Genomic DNA, 17,123 nt, shown 5'->3' on the forward strand with positions numbered 1-17,123 from the left:
AATGCATAATAAATGACATATAGTAAAAATGTAAACAAACCATTTAATAACATTTTAATGCTTGATTTTGATCTCTTAATTAAAATGTGCATAAAAGAGAACAATGGTGGAACATCTGTGTGTGTTATTGGGATAGCAGGATTTATGCTGCACCCTGTGCTTTTTTGTTCACTTCTCAGTGTGTGTGAACGTGGGAGGGTTTCCTCTTTGAGGCACGGTTACGCGTTTGAGCCCCACAGGGTCTGTGTTCCCACCCACCTTCTCTTGGCAGTCGTCTCCCCTTTTCTTTCCTCTTCTATTAAACACTGTATGGCTTGTTCTCCACTTAAATTAAACTGCTCTCATCCTTTGATCTGACAGCCACTCTTCACCCCACCCCTATAACCTGAAACCCTGACCTACCTCTGACTCACCCTTGTTATCTCAGCAGATGTACACAGCATTACCTAATGGCTTTGGCCTCAGTGAATAATCTAGAAAGAGCTTTGCGGAAAGCATGGCCCTTTGTATCTGTGACCTTGTAGCAGTCATTACTCAGCTGGACACTGTGCGGTTTAGATGTTAAAGTCAGAAATTCTACTCACCCCTGCTGGTGACTTTTTTTTTTAAGTGTTATTCATTTGGAGGATGTATTTCTGGGCTTCATTTTGCTAAACTGTTAATAAGAGTACCATCAGTCACAAAAGTTGAGGGTTATTAAGTGTGTTAAGAGCCTCCAGTGAAAATGTTACACTGTGAAATGCTTTTATTTATATCATTAACTTGGAACATACCTGATCACCAAAAAGTTTGTCTTGGATAAAACCAGTATTAAAAGTACCTCACATCTCTTATTCCCAGAAGAATTCTGTATCATTTGTATGATAGAAAGTCAAAAGGTCCTCTTAAACATATAATAATTAATATTTAATGGCCCCTCTTTTGCGGGAGACATTGCCCTGGGACCATCTCCAATCCTTACAATGTTCCTGCAAGTAAGTGGTTTTATTCTTCAATCCACAGGTGATAAAACTGAGATTCAGAGCCATTTCAGTGATGTGCCTAAATCTATATTGTTAATAAGTGGAAGACCTGAGATTTAGATGCCAGTTGGTCTCAGTCTCTCCCTCTGTCGGCCATAATCTTTCCACAGTATCAGGCCCTGCCATATGAGAGCTCCCATTTCCTATGGACAGTAACTGCATGGTGTGCTGAAAGAGTTAAGTAAAATGTACCCTGATGGTGACAAATGTCTGAAACTTGTTTTTATAACTTGGATGTAATTCACAAATAAAGAGTAATTATCAATATGTCACAGATGAAGAGCTGCATGTATGGATCAGTGTAATTTCTGTTCCTTGGCTTGTGGATGCAGTATGCCCTGAGAAATTTCATAGATCCACATGGCATCTCCCAGTGCTGGGTTCTGTGTAAGCTGAACAGAGTGTAAAACTCCTATGTGTTGAGATAGCTTATAACTGCTTATTGTCTGAGGAAATTTGTATGAAATTATCTTACTATAGACATAGTTTCTTTTCTGCATTTGTTCTTAACCCTTGAGTGGGAGTGAAATACCTGTTTTGGGTACTGGCTTTGTATTTTTTGATAGGTGTCTGTTTGGCAAAGTGTTGTTCCCAGAGAGGAAGAAGAGGGAGTGTGGTCTGTTTTCTTTTTGCTAGCCTCTTATGCCTCTGTGCCTCATCTGATTCAAATTTATGAGTTTGCTATTATCCTTGATGAAAAAGATGTAAAATGTTCATAGAGTAAAAGTTATTAAGACTCTAAATCACATAAGACTACCCTTGGGGTAATTTTTTGGTCTAAATTGTACACACTTCAGTTTTCTAATAGAGGGTATGTGCTGTATACTGGGGATACATATTACATTTTAGACCTGTTCCAGGCCTTTTATATTCCTCTCAGTCTCAGAGAACCTCTGATTTAGGTTTGTTATGTATCCTGAAACAGACCAGTTATTAGATTTATATGATGGTTAGCCTGTGGTGTGGGGAGGTGGTATTCATAGGATATTTGGATGTATATTAAGGAAAACATCATGATCTAGAGGGAAAATAAGGGCCTTGGAATATTCCAGAAGCTTAGATCTTTTGCTCACTAGCTGTATACCTTTGGATGAGTTATTTAGCTTACTAAGTCTCAGACTTTTTATCTGTAAAATGGACATGAAAAATACAGCAGATTAAGTGAGATAACACAATGAAGACATTTGGAACAGTGCCTGACCCTCAATGAATGTTGGTTACTTACATTTGACACAGCAAAGAAAGGGAAAAATAGGTAAGGGGAAATTAGGAAATGAAACTAGAGTTTGAAGAAAACGTTGTCATCATTCAACTCATCATAGTAGAAAGAGTATTTGTCTAGAGGCCAGAGACCTGAGTTCTATTTCCAGCTCCACCACTAGAAAGCTGTAAAATCTTTGTTCATAGCCTCTCAGTATCTGTTTCCTCCTCATCTTTAGAATGAATAAGTCAGATGCATGATCCCTATTTAGTTAAGCAGGTTTGCCTTCTGAAGGTTTTTCTCCTTCCCAGAGTAGTCTATGGCTGTCGGTAGGCAGTGTGTAAGTCTAAAGGCCCAACAGGCCAGTATTGTAGACAGGCCTACTGTTAAGATATGCTTTTCCCTGTATAACTATGTTTACATGTACATTTGTATTCTTTGTGCATTTGTCATGCATCTGAGTATGTGTGCAACTGCATGCTTGTTGAAGTAAGCACACTAGCATACATTCATACATTTTTGTGGGTTTGTGTGTTTATATACAACCTATATATATATACAGTATGTGTGTATATATATAAATATATGTCTGTGTGTATGAGAAACAGATGCACTGTAGGCAGATAAAGCAGATAAATATAGATCCAAATAGAAGCAAAGCATATAAATATAGATGTTATATAGAGTGAGAGCGAGCAGATCAGCACCATTTCATTACTGCTTGAAATCTTTGTAATAAAAAGAGTTGAAAATCAGTAACTGACATTGAAATTATTGATTGAATAGCACTGTCAAATCAGAAGGCAGAATGTAAGGTAAGAAAATAACCTGTCTTTCAACTTTGAGGAGCAATTAGCAGAAAGATTTATTACTTTTAATTATTTGATTTATGAAAGTTTTTAGATATCCTGTAGTGTAGTGTTTTTTAAGAGCGCAGATAGCCACCTTTCCTAAAAATACTGACAGACAACAAAGTAATTATACACAGGAAAAGAATGCTTATTCCAGTCCTGAGGAAGGACTTAACAAAGGGGACAAGATTGCTTTTGTTTGCAGGTGATGCTCGGCTGCTCATTCCTGTTTGTAGACATGCACAGATGAGTTACTTTCACTCTACATTATTTTTCACAAGCCCTCTGGAGTCTTTTAGCAAACCTACCTACAAGAAATATTTTTGAAGCGCAGGCCAAAGTCTCCATTGTTAAGTTATTTTTGTGAGGATGCTTGCAATTGTGTTTGGTGAGTGTGTTGTGTGAGTAAAACTGGGCTTCCATCTGTTACTTCCACGTCACTGCTTTCACCAGTCACAAGAATTGGTTGTGAGTTTGCTTTATTTTGTTTTGTCTTCGTGGAGAGGGTGTTGCGAGTTATTTTAGCAGGTTCAAGTTAACTGTGTAAAATTTTTTTTTGTTGCAAGTTATATTGCTCAATGTGTTTAAATACTACCAGAAAATAAGGAGCACCTCCTCTTTTCCCCCAGATCTCATCTATTTCCCTTAACAGACTACATCTCTTCTTCAGCTTTGTTGTAAAAACATCCAGAAAAGCTCAAATTTGAAGAAAGCCCTTGAAATTGTGCAGACAAAAATCCTGCTTTTGCCTAATTCAACAAAGTGTCAAAGGTTGTGTTGCCTTTTCTGCTGTTTAGTTTACTATGGTTTTTCCTTATAAGGAAAGCAGGCCAGGAAAATGGCCTAGTTCTCTCCTCTTCTGTGTTCCTTCTGAGACAGAGGTTAGGGTTCCTTCATTGCTGCTCCCAATCAAGTTTAGATTTGAGGAAGGAAAGGAAAGAAGAACAAAACAATAAGGCCATAAAAAAGTTGAGGAGGAAATTAGTGCTGCTGATAGAACCATGAATTCTTCCTTTCAAATCTGTTTGGCTCTACTTGTCAAGTTCTTCTCCAAATTACTAATTTAAAAATACACTTTAGAAAGTGTCACAGTGGTTTTGAGAATAGTACACATACACACCGTCTTGCCAATGGGTTTCAGCCCCGGGCAAGTTCACTATGGATTCAATGTGACCAAAGAAATTGACAGCAAAACGTCCTTGGGGTGAAAGGATTATACCCAACTTTATTTCCAGGTGGCAGGTCAGTCACTAAAATCCCATTCACTCAGAGTGAGTCTGCATGCAGCAAGCCGGTCTCTGCCTCCGGCCCCCTCCTTCTGAACAGCCGTCCTCCTGGCCTCTCTGCCCACACAGCCGTCCTCTGGGCCTCTCTGCATAGTCGTCCCGCACACCCGTCCTCCAGGCCTCTGTCTTCAGCGCTACCACCACTCCAGCTTCTGCTTCACTCTCCTGCAGCCTCGCAGCCGTGCTACCATGTTGTGCCCAGAACACTGGGCGGAGCTCTTTTTATAGAGTCAACAGCATGTATTGCCCACAGGTGTGCAGTGAGCTAGTCAACCAGGGCCAGGTAAGAATCCTGGCCACAGGAACTCTCATTTTATCCACACACACACATACCACTTAAAGCATTTCTTAGCTTAAAAAATATTTTAGGATTAAAATTCTGTGGAAAGTTATGTATATACATAAACACTCTCTGTCTCTCTGTCTCTCTCTCTCTCTCTTCTTGTTCTCTTCTTCTTTTCTTTTCTCCTGGCTTATGTATTTACTATTTAGCTTTTGTCAAGTGCTTTGTAGTACCTACCAGAAATTTTGGCAAAGAGAAAAAAATTTTATATAAACACACACGCATCCACATACACACATATATACACACACACAGGCTGAGTTGTTAATGTATCAATCATCTGATTTATATATGCATCACCTTTTTTCAACTTTTATCTAGTATAAATCTTTAAAAGAGTTTTTATAAATGCTCAGATATCTGGTCTGATTTAAAGGCTCCTGGGAGATTGCACATTTCCTTACCTATGACAAAAATTTTCCAAATATGCGTTTGGATCACAAGGATTTATCAGAGCCAAGAGCAAAGTAAACCTGTTTCTTTTTAGGAGTCGTTTACCCTTCTCACCTCCTACTTGCAAAATGTGGTGACTCTCAACATTGGTATGGAGAATTTTTTTGGTTACATGGCTTAATATTCTGCTCCTGGCTTTGCGGTGCCTCACAGTACATGTGGGCCTGCAAGTCAAGCAGTTGCTGATCCTCACCTACACAACTTTCTAATTAGCTTTGTGTACATAAGCAGGTGAGCTAATGGCTCTCGTAACTAGGTTGCTAGTCTGTGAAACTTAAACCACTCTTTCTTACATCACAGAGGGTCTGTATTAAATGGAATAATATTAATGAAGTACATGGCATGGAATATGTACTCAATACATGCTAGTTTCTGGCTTATTTGTTTTAACGTATGTCTGTGATTTCCTCCTCCTGTCCCCCATCACCACTGTGGCATAGCATCATATGGTAATCACTAGATATTATGGCCAATGACAGAGAATTAAGAGCAAGGGGTTTCAAAAATTATTAATTATTTCACACCCACCCTGAAAATGGGCTTATGAGGTAAGAGATCTAAGGGATTTATGAGGAATGCTCCCTCTTGTAATTGAAATGTTTACTAGTTAGCAAACCAGAGTGAGAGTCTTTTCAACAAAGTACTGCTGAAATCCTGTGTACATCAATAAAGTGGAATGAAATATCCATTCCAGTGATGTATATTGACTTCAAAAAAAAAATAAGACATGCTTTTAGTGCCCATTCATATACTAAGTTAATGTCCTTCATCCCACAGTAGATGTTGTTTACCTTAGCTCACTGTAGATGAGGCTCCTTAATTAGCACCTACTCTTTTTTAAGGAAATGTGTGTGGTCAGTATCCAAATGTCATTGAAACCCCTGAATGGTTGCTGTATGTTTTCATTTTTAGGGAATAGAGAGAGAAAAAAATGCCTCTCACTCTAAAATATTTGGAGCTGCGTTTCAGCCTACAGCTGATCATTTTAGCTGAACTCTAAGCCCCATAAGAGTTAAGGTTTGTGAAGGAGACAGTGACACAATCTTAATTACATGATTTTCAGCAATGTCCCTGTTGTCCAGAGACCTCTTTCTCATGTCCAGGTTCTCCTGTAACCTCCTCACACTGCACGGTCTGTGTAATTGCAGGTTTAGCATGAAAGTCTTACTGACTCTTTTTGGAGTTGAGAGTGTTTGGCCACCAGTATCATTAAGCCACTAGGGTTTCTCTGGATCTCCTCCTATGATGCCATAATCAGTCTCAAAACAGTTTTATCTGTGGAACAGAAAGAGAGGAAAGTGAAGAAAAGGTGACCTAGTGCAGTGGAAAATGAGTGGCCTGAAGGCTGTGAGCTCTGCTCCCCGATGGGATTCCTTGTGACACAGGCCCCAGTCTTCTCCCTGTTGACAATGCAGGGGTCTAGATAGCCATAATGTTCTATGGCAAAGCCAATAACTTGTCAGTGTCTTGGTGCAGTTTTTCTTTTTGTTTAAGTATACACTAAAAAGCCTATTTATTGATTTTTTTTCCTTTGTGCTTTCTGAGGATTTCAAAGCACATTAACAAAACAATGATTTTTTAGGAGGAAGGGCAATAAATAAAAGTCAGAGAAATGAAAAACGAAATAAAGGGGAGAATCTGAAGTCAGGAATGGGCATAAATGCACTAAAAACAGAATAAAAAGTGACTGTATCCAGAGATCCAAAGAATAAAAAGAGGAAGGAAAAGAGGAAGACAGATTAAAAATAAAAGAAGTAAACATAAGGTAGCTTTGGGGTGAACATTTTTGCACAAAATAAGGATTCCTTAGCTTATAAAATAAATCTTTCTCCATGACATTTAAAATAAGATTCAATTTCTACAGCCTTGACTTATTCTGTGTTGTGGAGAAATGACCTATAAGCTTTAGATACTAGTCCCAGTTTTGTCTCAAAACATATACCCCTGATGAAATTACCTTCTGAGTTTCATAATCTTCATTTATAAAACCAGGAGACCAGTCTAAGTTCTCATCCACTTTAGAATCCATGAAATGAATTGGCACATGGGATGGTCTTCATGATACACTGCCAGGATGCTTATTGAAGTCGCTGAATTCGATTAGATGCCAATGACAGTTTGGGGGGCAAAAACTGTCTGAAGGTTTTAACTGAAATATACATGCCTAGTCTCGGATGAGGTGACATGATGGTAGCCCCACATCTTAAAAATTACTATGACTGCCATGCCAAACATGCCTTTAGTTGAATCTTCAACTGGAATTTTTGAGAGATTGTACTTGAAACTTTTTCTCTAAAGGTCTCATCCTCCAATTAGTTGAAAGATGGCATTTCTGACTTTCTAATCCATAATTTTTTTCTCATAAAACTCCTGTTTAACCAAGAAAATGGAAATCAGTACATTCTTGGTTGCCCTTCTATTAATTTAAATTTGCATAACCTAATCAAAACTCAACCTGCCTTGCCCTTCAACAAAAAGCTATATTCTTAGCCATTACTAAGTGGCTACATTCCTCTCAGTATTTTTTAAAAGATGAATTATGTTGATATCCCATGACTTTTCCTTTAGAATGTAATGTGTCCATGGAAATTAAATAGGTCTTTTCTGTACCCAAGACTGAAATGAAAAATAGCCCAAAATGAACACAAAACTTTGCTGATTTTATCAGTATCATAATTTTTGTTATGCTTTTTTCTAATAAAATGGAACTAAAGCCAACTGACCCCAAATAACTGTCTGATACTTCCTCTACATCATTATTTTGTGTCTACAGATAACTGATAGAGTGATACATACAGCTTAAGATTTCCTATAAATGATTGGAATATGTTTTTCTGAGGCTTTTCTAGGTTACTTCTCCTACAGAGATATTTCTCCCATAATTATTTTACTGGTTCAACAAATATTGCTGAGTATAGAGGAAATGCCCAGCACTGTAGCACTGTACTAGGTGCTTAGCGTACAACCATGTGCACACAGCTGTCAGTCATCAAGCATCCCTAACACATGGGTGGATTGGGCATCTATTTATATTTTCTAATCTACCTTGGGTGAAAAGGGGAGATCGTTGGATGATCAGAAATAAAACCCCAAACTCTAACTCTTTCTTTTGGATCACCTTATATGATTTTCCCAGTCACCATTTACAAACCCACATTCAGGAAGAAAATGAGCTCCTTGCCTTGCTCTCAGAGCTGACTGCTAAGAAAGAGAACTTCTATTTCTCTTCCTCACCTTAGTGGTTGTTCTCAGCTACAGAAGGGCACTCAGGTACAGGAGGGTCCTGTGCCAAGCAGGAGAATCAACTTCACCTTTACTTTCTGGCCTAAGCTTTGGGAACTCTTTTTATGGTATGGGAAGCCCTAAGCAGCATTGGAGGACTAGCAATGTTGGTAATCACGCTGATCAAAAGTTAAATTTGAAGTGCTCTCCAGAGGCATAATACAAGAAATTATTTACATTTCCTTTAAAAGCATTGTTCATCAGTTTAGAATCTTTCCCCGTTTAGCCCATTTCTCTTTCATTTCCTGTATTGGGCAGTTCTGTTTAACCAAATAATTTGTGGCAAATCTTCTCCCAAAGTAAAATAGTGACCGATTCAAAGATTTCTGAATTCATTCTTTATACATTTTTAAAGAAGATGGGTAAAATAGGACATATTTCTCTTTACTCTGTGTGTCTTTCACGTAATACTGTGGACTAGGTAAACTGGTTGTACCACAGCATTGGCTGTCACAGATACTGATGCACAAATACATAGAAAGAATGAAAAGTAGGTGCATATGGAGAAGTCTGAGAGTTTAGTGGAATTGCTTTCAAGTAATCTGATATATTAGTACTTTCAGACATTCACCTGCCAGTAATCCTCATTAGAATTAAGATTGGAATATTGGGATCACTAGCTCAAGTCCATTTTTCTGACGCTTGAACAATAACCAAAAGTCAGAACTAAAGGGAATAAGAATGAAACTCTTCTAGGCATTCAAATTGTTTCTCTAAATGAGCTCTTTCTCTGTCCCCTCCGTTTCTCCTTTTCTCTTTCTCTGTTTCTCTCATTCTCTTTCTCCCTCCCTCTCCCTCCCACTCCCTTTCTCTTTAGCCTCCAAATTCATTAGATGACATAGTGTAAATCAATAGTAAACGCTAACCGCCTACTCTGTGCTCAGTTATGCAACATCGCATAACCGGTACACAGAGACAAAAAGGGAAAAAGCACACACAGCCTTTACATTCAGAAGCTCTTGCATAATTTCACTTTTCCACAGCCAAAAAGAAAAAAAAAGGAAATAACAGATGGGGAAACTTACAGTTTTTTTTCCCTTTTCTCAGACTGTTTGAGAAGGGAGTTAGTTAACATCCATGACCATTTCTAGTTGCTCTAGGCTGCAGGAAAACATCCCATAATTGTCAGTGCCTTAACTGGCTTTAAAACAGGATTCTGTGACCCTCCAAGATGTGGTGAATTTTCCAGGTAATATAAGACAAAAATTATTCTAAGAGGTTTAATGCTGACTTGGTTTTTGCTTAAAAATCAACAACATTTAAAGTATGAAATGAATTTTAAAATAGAAAGAGGATAAGGAAGATGGCTCTGTGTGTGTGTGTGTGTGTGTGTGTGTGTGTTTTCATTTGAAATACATCCTGATGTAATATTTATGTAAAAAGCCAGTTATATAAACCCTGTCTTTCTCTCGCTTTTTACTTTGGGGTGTCTATAGAGCTCTAATTTTTTTTTCTCATGACAAAGTACATTAAAACCCCAAAATCTTAATGAAAGAGAAAGCATCTCGATGCTACAGCAGAGACATTTAATTCAAACTCCATATGGAATCCATTCTGTAAACAGTTCCATCTAAGAACCTGTAGTTTCTGGAATTCTCATTTAGAACTGTCACAGAATTCCCTGAAACATCTTTGGATTCAGGTAATATAAGGTAATACTGCCTTTAAATCTCAAACATGTAATGAAACTTTGTTTTATTTTATCTCTTCATAGCCTTTCACTCCTATCACACACCCTCCACTTTTTCGGTGGAGTAACTCCCTTCCCAGTTTCAGTGGGAGCCCAGTGAGATTGTATGAGGTTTATCTGTCTTCCTTATTATAATATTTTGTTTTCTCATCTGACTGATGTCCTTTGGGAACCAGGCATACACCTCATGAGGAAGATCGGAGGGCTTTTTAGTTTGGTTTTGTTCTTCGTTTTTAGTTTCTGCCTATAAAATGGTCATAAAACAGACACAAAATGATAGCACAGCTCTAGGCATCGTTGGGCATCTGCTGGGAGAAGAGAAGGTCAGGTATGTAAAGGGTGCTGGTAGTGGCAGTTTGATAGTTCTTCGGGCAATCAGAAAAGATGACCATGGGCAGGGGAGAGGATACATCTGAGTAGGAACTATTGAGTTACTTCCTCCCCTCGCATTTGAGATCAGTATCATCCTTTCAGGTCATACTTTACTTCTGGATGGAAAAGCAATATGAAATTGGTTCATTTGACTTACTTTAAAAAAAATTCAAGCTATTTCTTACTTTAACTTTCTCTTATGCATTAGCTATTGAATTTAGGATTATTTTTATGTGGAAAATTCTGGTACATAAAGATAAAAATCCAAGCTGGGAGAGTTTTGTCTGTTTTTTCAGGTTTCGTTGCCTGAATGTGTGGCCCTATTTTAACAGCCAAGTGATCAAGAGCATTGGGATTCTCATGTCTCTGTTTATGATGACATAAAGACATCTTTGTGGTCTTAATGAATAATGACTAAGCTAGTATATATTTTTTAAGTATTTTATAAGTACATTTCCTTTCTGATTTTTTTTTTAAAGAGTCTATAGCTCAGATAAATTTGTTTGTGGGAAAATAATGATAGTTACTCAGAATATTCAAATCTTTGCCAGGAAATCATATTCATATGTATATTTTTCTGTGTCCATCTACACATGTTATAGCCAAGTTTGAGTTACGTTATCCAGTTTAGTATGTGCATACCTGATTATCAAAATGAATGTTGCATCATGTGAAATATATTCTTAGTAATGTAATTTTAACATAATTAATCATCTGTGAGCTCTTATTTTTGGTGTGTAGGTCTATATACAAGAATTCATTTAGAGTACCCTCATTTTCAAATGAGCTGCCTGCATTTTTTTTTAATGTAAAACTCTATAGAAGAGTATTTTCTTGGTTGTCAAAAATAGTTGGAGGCACCCAGTTACAAAACAAAGAAAAATGTTTTTGAGCAAAGTACCTTTGAGCATTTTCCTGCCTCAGTTTGTCAGAATAGCTTCCATTTTCATCCAGTGGGATTTTATGCTCTCTGAACCACATAAGGGTAGAACTGACCTTTCCACACGCAATGGATGCCAACTATTCTGTTCATTCATCATTTTCAGTCGTAACCATGGCCCTAGAAGTATATGTGCTATTTCAAATTTTTCTTTAGGACCTGGGAATAGAAGAGCTGGTGGCCTAAACTTTTATTCCCAGGGCATACAAGAAGCCAGGGAGAGTTTTAAACATTTCTAATGTTTTAGATGTCCTTCAAAACCCTTTCAACCTAGCTTCTTGCTGTTGGCAGTAGTAATAGATATTTTAAAATGTTGCAACAAGAACATCAGTTACTGACTTACCTTTCTGAGCAGAATTGCTCTAGTTGTGCCTGGCACATAGTAGCTGCTTCATAAATATTTGATGGTGTTTTGGTGAGCTGGTTAAGGACTGCTGTGGCCGTGCCCTCCAAGTGCTTCTGCAGATAAGCAGGAAGCCAGGCGAGTGATAAAGGGGTAACATGAAATCTGATACAGCACTCTTCAAGTTCCAGCAATGGACAGATCACCCCATTTTATAAGAAAGCCCTTATTATACTGTCCCTGCCTTTAGAAAAATAGCAAATTCAGAAGGCAATTTTATATCTTTCCTAGAGGTCCTTTTTAAGGGCCAGTGCTGCATAGAACATTGGATCATTTTTAAAAAGTGAGTTTTGCCAAGGTACTTTGGTGGGCCTCGTTAAGTCTCACTTGCAAATAGGTTGGGTACTTAGGATTCTGGGTCTCAAATAGACTGCTTGCAGTCTGCCACAGAGTCCTCTGAATTTTGACTTTTCTCATTTTCTCTGGACAATTATTTTTAGACTTCCTTCATTAATATGGGCCCTAGGATGATGACTATAGGCAAATTTTACATAGAGTTATTCTGTTATGTAGTGTTAGTTACAATAATTCGTGATCTAAGTCGATTTTGGCATGTTTGTTAGGCTGATTATTTTCAAGGCTTCATTCTGGTGGCGATATTGGGGGTGGGATATGATCTCAGTCAAACCACCTATAGCTTTTAAATTATGAAAGCAGTGGAAAGACAAGCATGTGGCATTATTGACAAACTGATGCTCATTAAGCAAATGGTTTTTAAAATGCAGATTATATAATATTTGTGGATTCTGTTGCTCCACAGTAGAAGCTTTTTAAATATTAATTTGGGGTTTGTTTTGTTGCTCTGTGTCTTAGCATAAAAGATTTTGGTTTTAAAAGGTTTTAGTTCACTCCTTCTATTTGTCTTACAGGACTTAGGATGTAATACTATGCATTTTATTTTTACTCATGAAGAAGGATAAGGCCAGTAACTCACAACTCATGAAAGCAGGGCTAAATAATCCATAGCTTGTTCTCCCACCATTGTCACAATATTCATATCCAGAACACAAGTAACAGACAAACCCAAAACAAGGAGAAACCAGTTTGTTTTTATTTACAAAATATTTAATCAAAAGTACAGCAAAGTCCAATGGAGCTGCAAATCCTGCTGGTGCACAATGGTTTGATTTATTTTTTTTAACCGACCATGGATAATTAACCATAAAACATAACTTTCTCAGCACAAGTTACAGTGAATTACAGAAATGGGCAGCAAGTCATTCACAACTGGTCGCAACTGGTTAGAACCCCTGGAGTCACACAGGCAGGCAGTCACACAGCCACTTTTCTGTGCAGTTGTTTTCATTCCCAAGGGGGAGCATCCTTTACTTTTGTAAAGTATAACTAAGCCAGTGTCCCAAAGTGAGAAGTAAATGGGTTATTTTCTATTGTCACTGTGTTGTCCTGCATTTATTAAATGCTGAACATTCATGGTACTCTTCTCATTTCAGGGTGGTTCACCATCACTAACTGGATATTCCTCCTGACATTGCTGACGGGTAAGTAAGTTTCATTATCTCTAAATGACAGTCTGAAAGACTGAGATGTACGGAAGTCCAATATATTTCTCCCAGCCTCAGAAAGAATTAGACCTAAGGGTTGTGGGGAGTCCACCACCTCAAGTACTAAATTTGAAGAGAAGCGTATTTGACGTGGGTTAAGGCTACCTGTTTCACCTCCTCCTTGTTCCTTTGAAATACAGCCACTTAGAGTGATAAGAAACCTGATCTCAAAAACCTGTTAACACAAACATTTTACAATGATTTTGCTGCACAGGGGTGGACATATTCAAAGGACTCATTTAGGAGACTCTCCACCACAGGTATGTTCAAAGGAGGCACCTGAGGAGAAAGAGAGGGTGACCTGGCAAAGCTGGGCATTGATGTTTCCTGTGGGGAACATTGGATAGTTTGGCATTAAGCAAACACAGAACCTTCCAGATACATTGTGTGATGCTCTAAACTACCTGTTGTTATGCTGTGAGATGCTGCAGATTTGAAATGCATTTGCTTCATTTGGATCAATCTTAAAATCAGACCTGATTGCTCTTGTGTATGCCTCAAACAGCAGGGGAAAATGTTCTTCAGGAAGATGAATGTAGTGCCACTTCCCTTTACCAGTCTAGGGATCAAAACCGGAGCTACAAGTAAGCCTTGCCTCTGTCTCTGTCTCTCTGAACATAACCGTCTCACCAGTGAAGGCCACCAGCCTTTAGGACTGTAACTCCTCTCCCTCCCTGCTCCCTCTCCAAGGCGTCAGTTACTGCTCTGCTGCCCCAAAACACATTCCCATCAGGAGCTCAAGGCAGAGGCTTATTTGGTAACTTTAATTTGTCGCTCCCATTGCATTCATCACAAAAGGATCTCATCACAAAATGGCCTGAATTTAACACTCTTTATGGTTTGTAAAGAATTCAGTTCCTCCCCTATTTCTATCCAACACACAGAAATCTCCTTATGTTTTTAATGATCAGATAAAATCCGTAGTGACGTTTCTTTTCCTGTGGGTGTAGTTCACTTTAGATATGAAGATTCAAACTCTCCGGGCAATGCTGTGTGTTTGCAGTTCTCTGTTTCAGGGAAAAGCTCCCTGGGAGATGCAGCACATCTAATCCACTAATGAATAAATATTTATTTTCATTTTAAAGTGATACATGCTCATTACAAATAATTTGGAGAAACACATAGAAGTAAAATGAAGAAAAATTCAAGTAATTATTTCTATAATTTAAATCCAATCATTAATAATCATTTGATATATTTCCTTACTCTCATTTTCCCCTGAGGATATATTTTTTATAATGTGCTATAATCATACTTTCTATATAATTTTGTGTCCTGCTTTCAAAATTTAACCTAAGAATAGGAGCATTGGTTCTGTTTTTTGCTTTTATTTTATTCTTTATAATTCTACAACATCTTGCATGAAAGAGTCAATGAATCAATCAATAAATAAGGAGAAGAATGAAACTCCCCATCAGTATATATTTTTAAGTTTTTTATTATGAAAACTTTCAAATACGTGAATGTAGCCAGATTCCCACAGGAAATCCCATGTACTCATCGTCCGGCTGGCATGATGGCAACTCCTGGCCTGTCATTCTCCCATGCTACTGCCATGTGATTTTGAAGCAAACCCCTGACATCCTAGCATTTAGTCTGTCAATATTTCAGACCCGTCAAGGCTTTATTACATATTAGTCTTAACAACATTCAGATAAATAGTTCTAATCATTGTATATAGGAGTATTTTTATTCTGAGCATGAAGTATACTGCCATCATATTTACTAAATATTTACATACAAAATGTAATGATAAATCATAAAATCTCATTAGTGTGTTTTCATAATATTCTTAGGCAGCTCTGTAAGTCACAGGGCAATTTGGTGGACTAGAAAAATTTCACAGATTTGGCTACATTTCCTGCAGGAACTACTTTTTTGGCACTTTTTTTACTTCTCTCAAACTTAGGATGATAATTTGCACACCAAATCTTTGTAGCATTAATTAAACTCAGTAGTGGATATATACTGTATTATACACAGCTCTATATCTGGGGTGGGAAAGCATAGCCCTCGGACTGCTTTGAAGTCCAGCATAGCTACAGCCAACCAAAATCACATGTAACACTGGGTTTAAAAATTTTAAGTTTTTAAAAAATTTATTGGCAGAAATGGAAGGTTTCTTCTGAAGTAGGCACTTAGGAAATCTGAGGAGGGAGGAATTGTATATGAATAGCCTGAATAATTTTTTAAAAAGCACCATGTTTGGGGAAGTGGGGGCAGAGGGAGATGGTGCATTGCAGAGGAAAATGCATTCTGTGTGTCTGTACGTATTACTCTAGTTTGTTATAAGAATATTGAAAGAACCGTCTATGAGCCAGCTTTCCATGGTTGGACTAGATCCTTTACACACAACATTCCAAGATGAGGAACACTCTGTGGAAACCCGGCTCTCTGTAAAGAACCTGTTGTTAGGGTTTTGTCCTGCCTGTCTTTGAACTGCAGGCCAGTGACTGACTGTTCACTAGCAGTGTGAAGTCCAACAGGTGTGTTCCACTCATCAGAAATTCAGGATGTGAGTAACTATGTAACATACTGCATCAGTATAAACTGAATTTATGTGTTACTCAGGTCTGTTTAATCTTAGGAGCACATTTTCCACTGGCCTCGAAAGTGAGTAGCTAGACTATTGATGTGCCTAACCCTTGGGGAAGAAAAAAAAGAGCTTCTCCACCACAGTAAATCTCTAGAAAAATATGAGGGTTTACACTATGGACACATACAAAATATTTTCAGCCAAAGTTAGTAGAGGGAAGCACATGGAAAAAAAAAGAAAGAAGGAAAAAAAAAATAACATAAGCAATAAACTATCCTGAGCAAACAGAAAGCATCTGTAAAATTTGCCAGACTGGGTAGTGTAAACAATACAAACTCTTTTCTTCTTCCCATTTCGTTTTTTTTTCCCCCTCCATCTTCTGATCATTTCTGTTTATCCTTTGCCCTGGTCTGGCATTGTCATCATTAAAATATCCTCAGAAGGTCAAGATTGAAAGTGATAGCTTAGCGCTGAGTCAGGCATTCCTAGGAACGATAGGTAAGAACTAACCACTGATCTGTTTTAAAACTTCAAGAATATTTTACCTTAACTCATTATACACTTATTTTAAAATAATTAGCCTTTAATCATTATTTTATGATGGATACTAACAACACAACAACCTAAATAAAGGGTTCACTTCTTCCTACATTTTTTACTTATATGTGGTGAATTATATAGCTCATGTCATATGAACCTAGAATATAAACTGCCTTTTAAAGACAAGAAGTTTACCCATGGTTCTTTCTAGCTAATATATTATGCATTACACCCAAGTGAACCATCAGTGCTTCATCTTGATAACTATAATAATGATAATTAATGCTAATGATAGTGTTTGCTTCATGGTATATGTATGTGGTGCTCCCTTAGGCTTGGCCTTGCAGTCTCGTCTTTGCTCAATTATTGGTACATTTGTGACCTTAAGTATCTTCAAGCCATAAAACATTTCTTGGAATGAAGTAGTATTCCACATCCTCTACCTCCTTCCCCCTAATGAAGTTCAAAATCATACCTTGATAATATTGCTTATATTGGGAAGAAAATCCTTTGCAAATAAATATCCCCAGTCAAGTCAGGATTTTCATTTTAGACCTAAAGGCAGAGATAGTGGTAAAAGAAAAAAAAAAGTGGTTTGTTCATATCATCATGTTTTATGAAGTTGGAGTATTTTCTGGATGA

The 17,123-nt window shown here is 37.6% G+C and overlaps 1 protein-coding gene across 27 annotated transcripts in view; it reads left to right on the plus strand.

Annotated features, from left to right (window-relative positions):
* ZBTB20 (zinc finger and BTB domain containing 20) overlaps positions 1-17,123 on the plus strand; it is an 832,086-nt gene that overhangs the window by 433,807 nt on the left and 381,156 nt on the right. For 25 of the 27 annotated variants that reach the window (XM_073231612.1, XM_073231628.1, XM_073231618.1 and 22 more), the window contains one exon: positions 13,295-13,342. The gene's annotated coding sequence lies outside the window, so the exon portion shown is untranslated. Of the gene's footprint in view, positions 1-13,294; positions 13,343-13,619; positions 13,666-17,123 lie in introns of all 27 variants that reach the window. The other 2 variants (XM_073231614.1, XM_073231639.1) reach the window with 1 other exon arrangement.

This window comes from Manis javanica, chromosome 3 (assembly GCF_040802235.1).
Source record: "Manis javanica isolate MJ-LG chromosome 3, MJ_LKY, whole genome shotgun sequence".
NCBI lineage: Eukaryota > Metazoa > Chordata > Mammalia > Pholidota > Manidae > Manis > Manis javanica.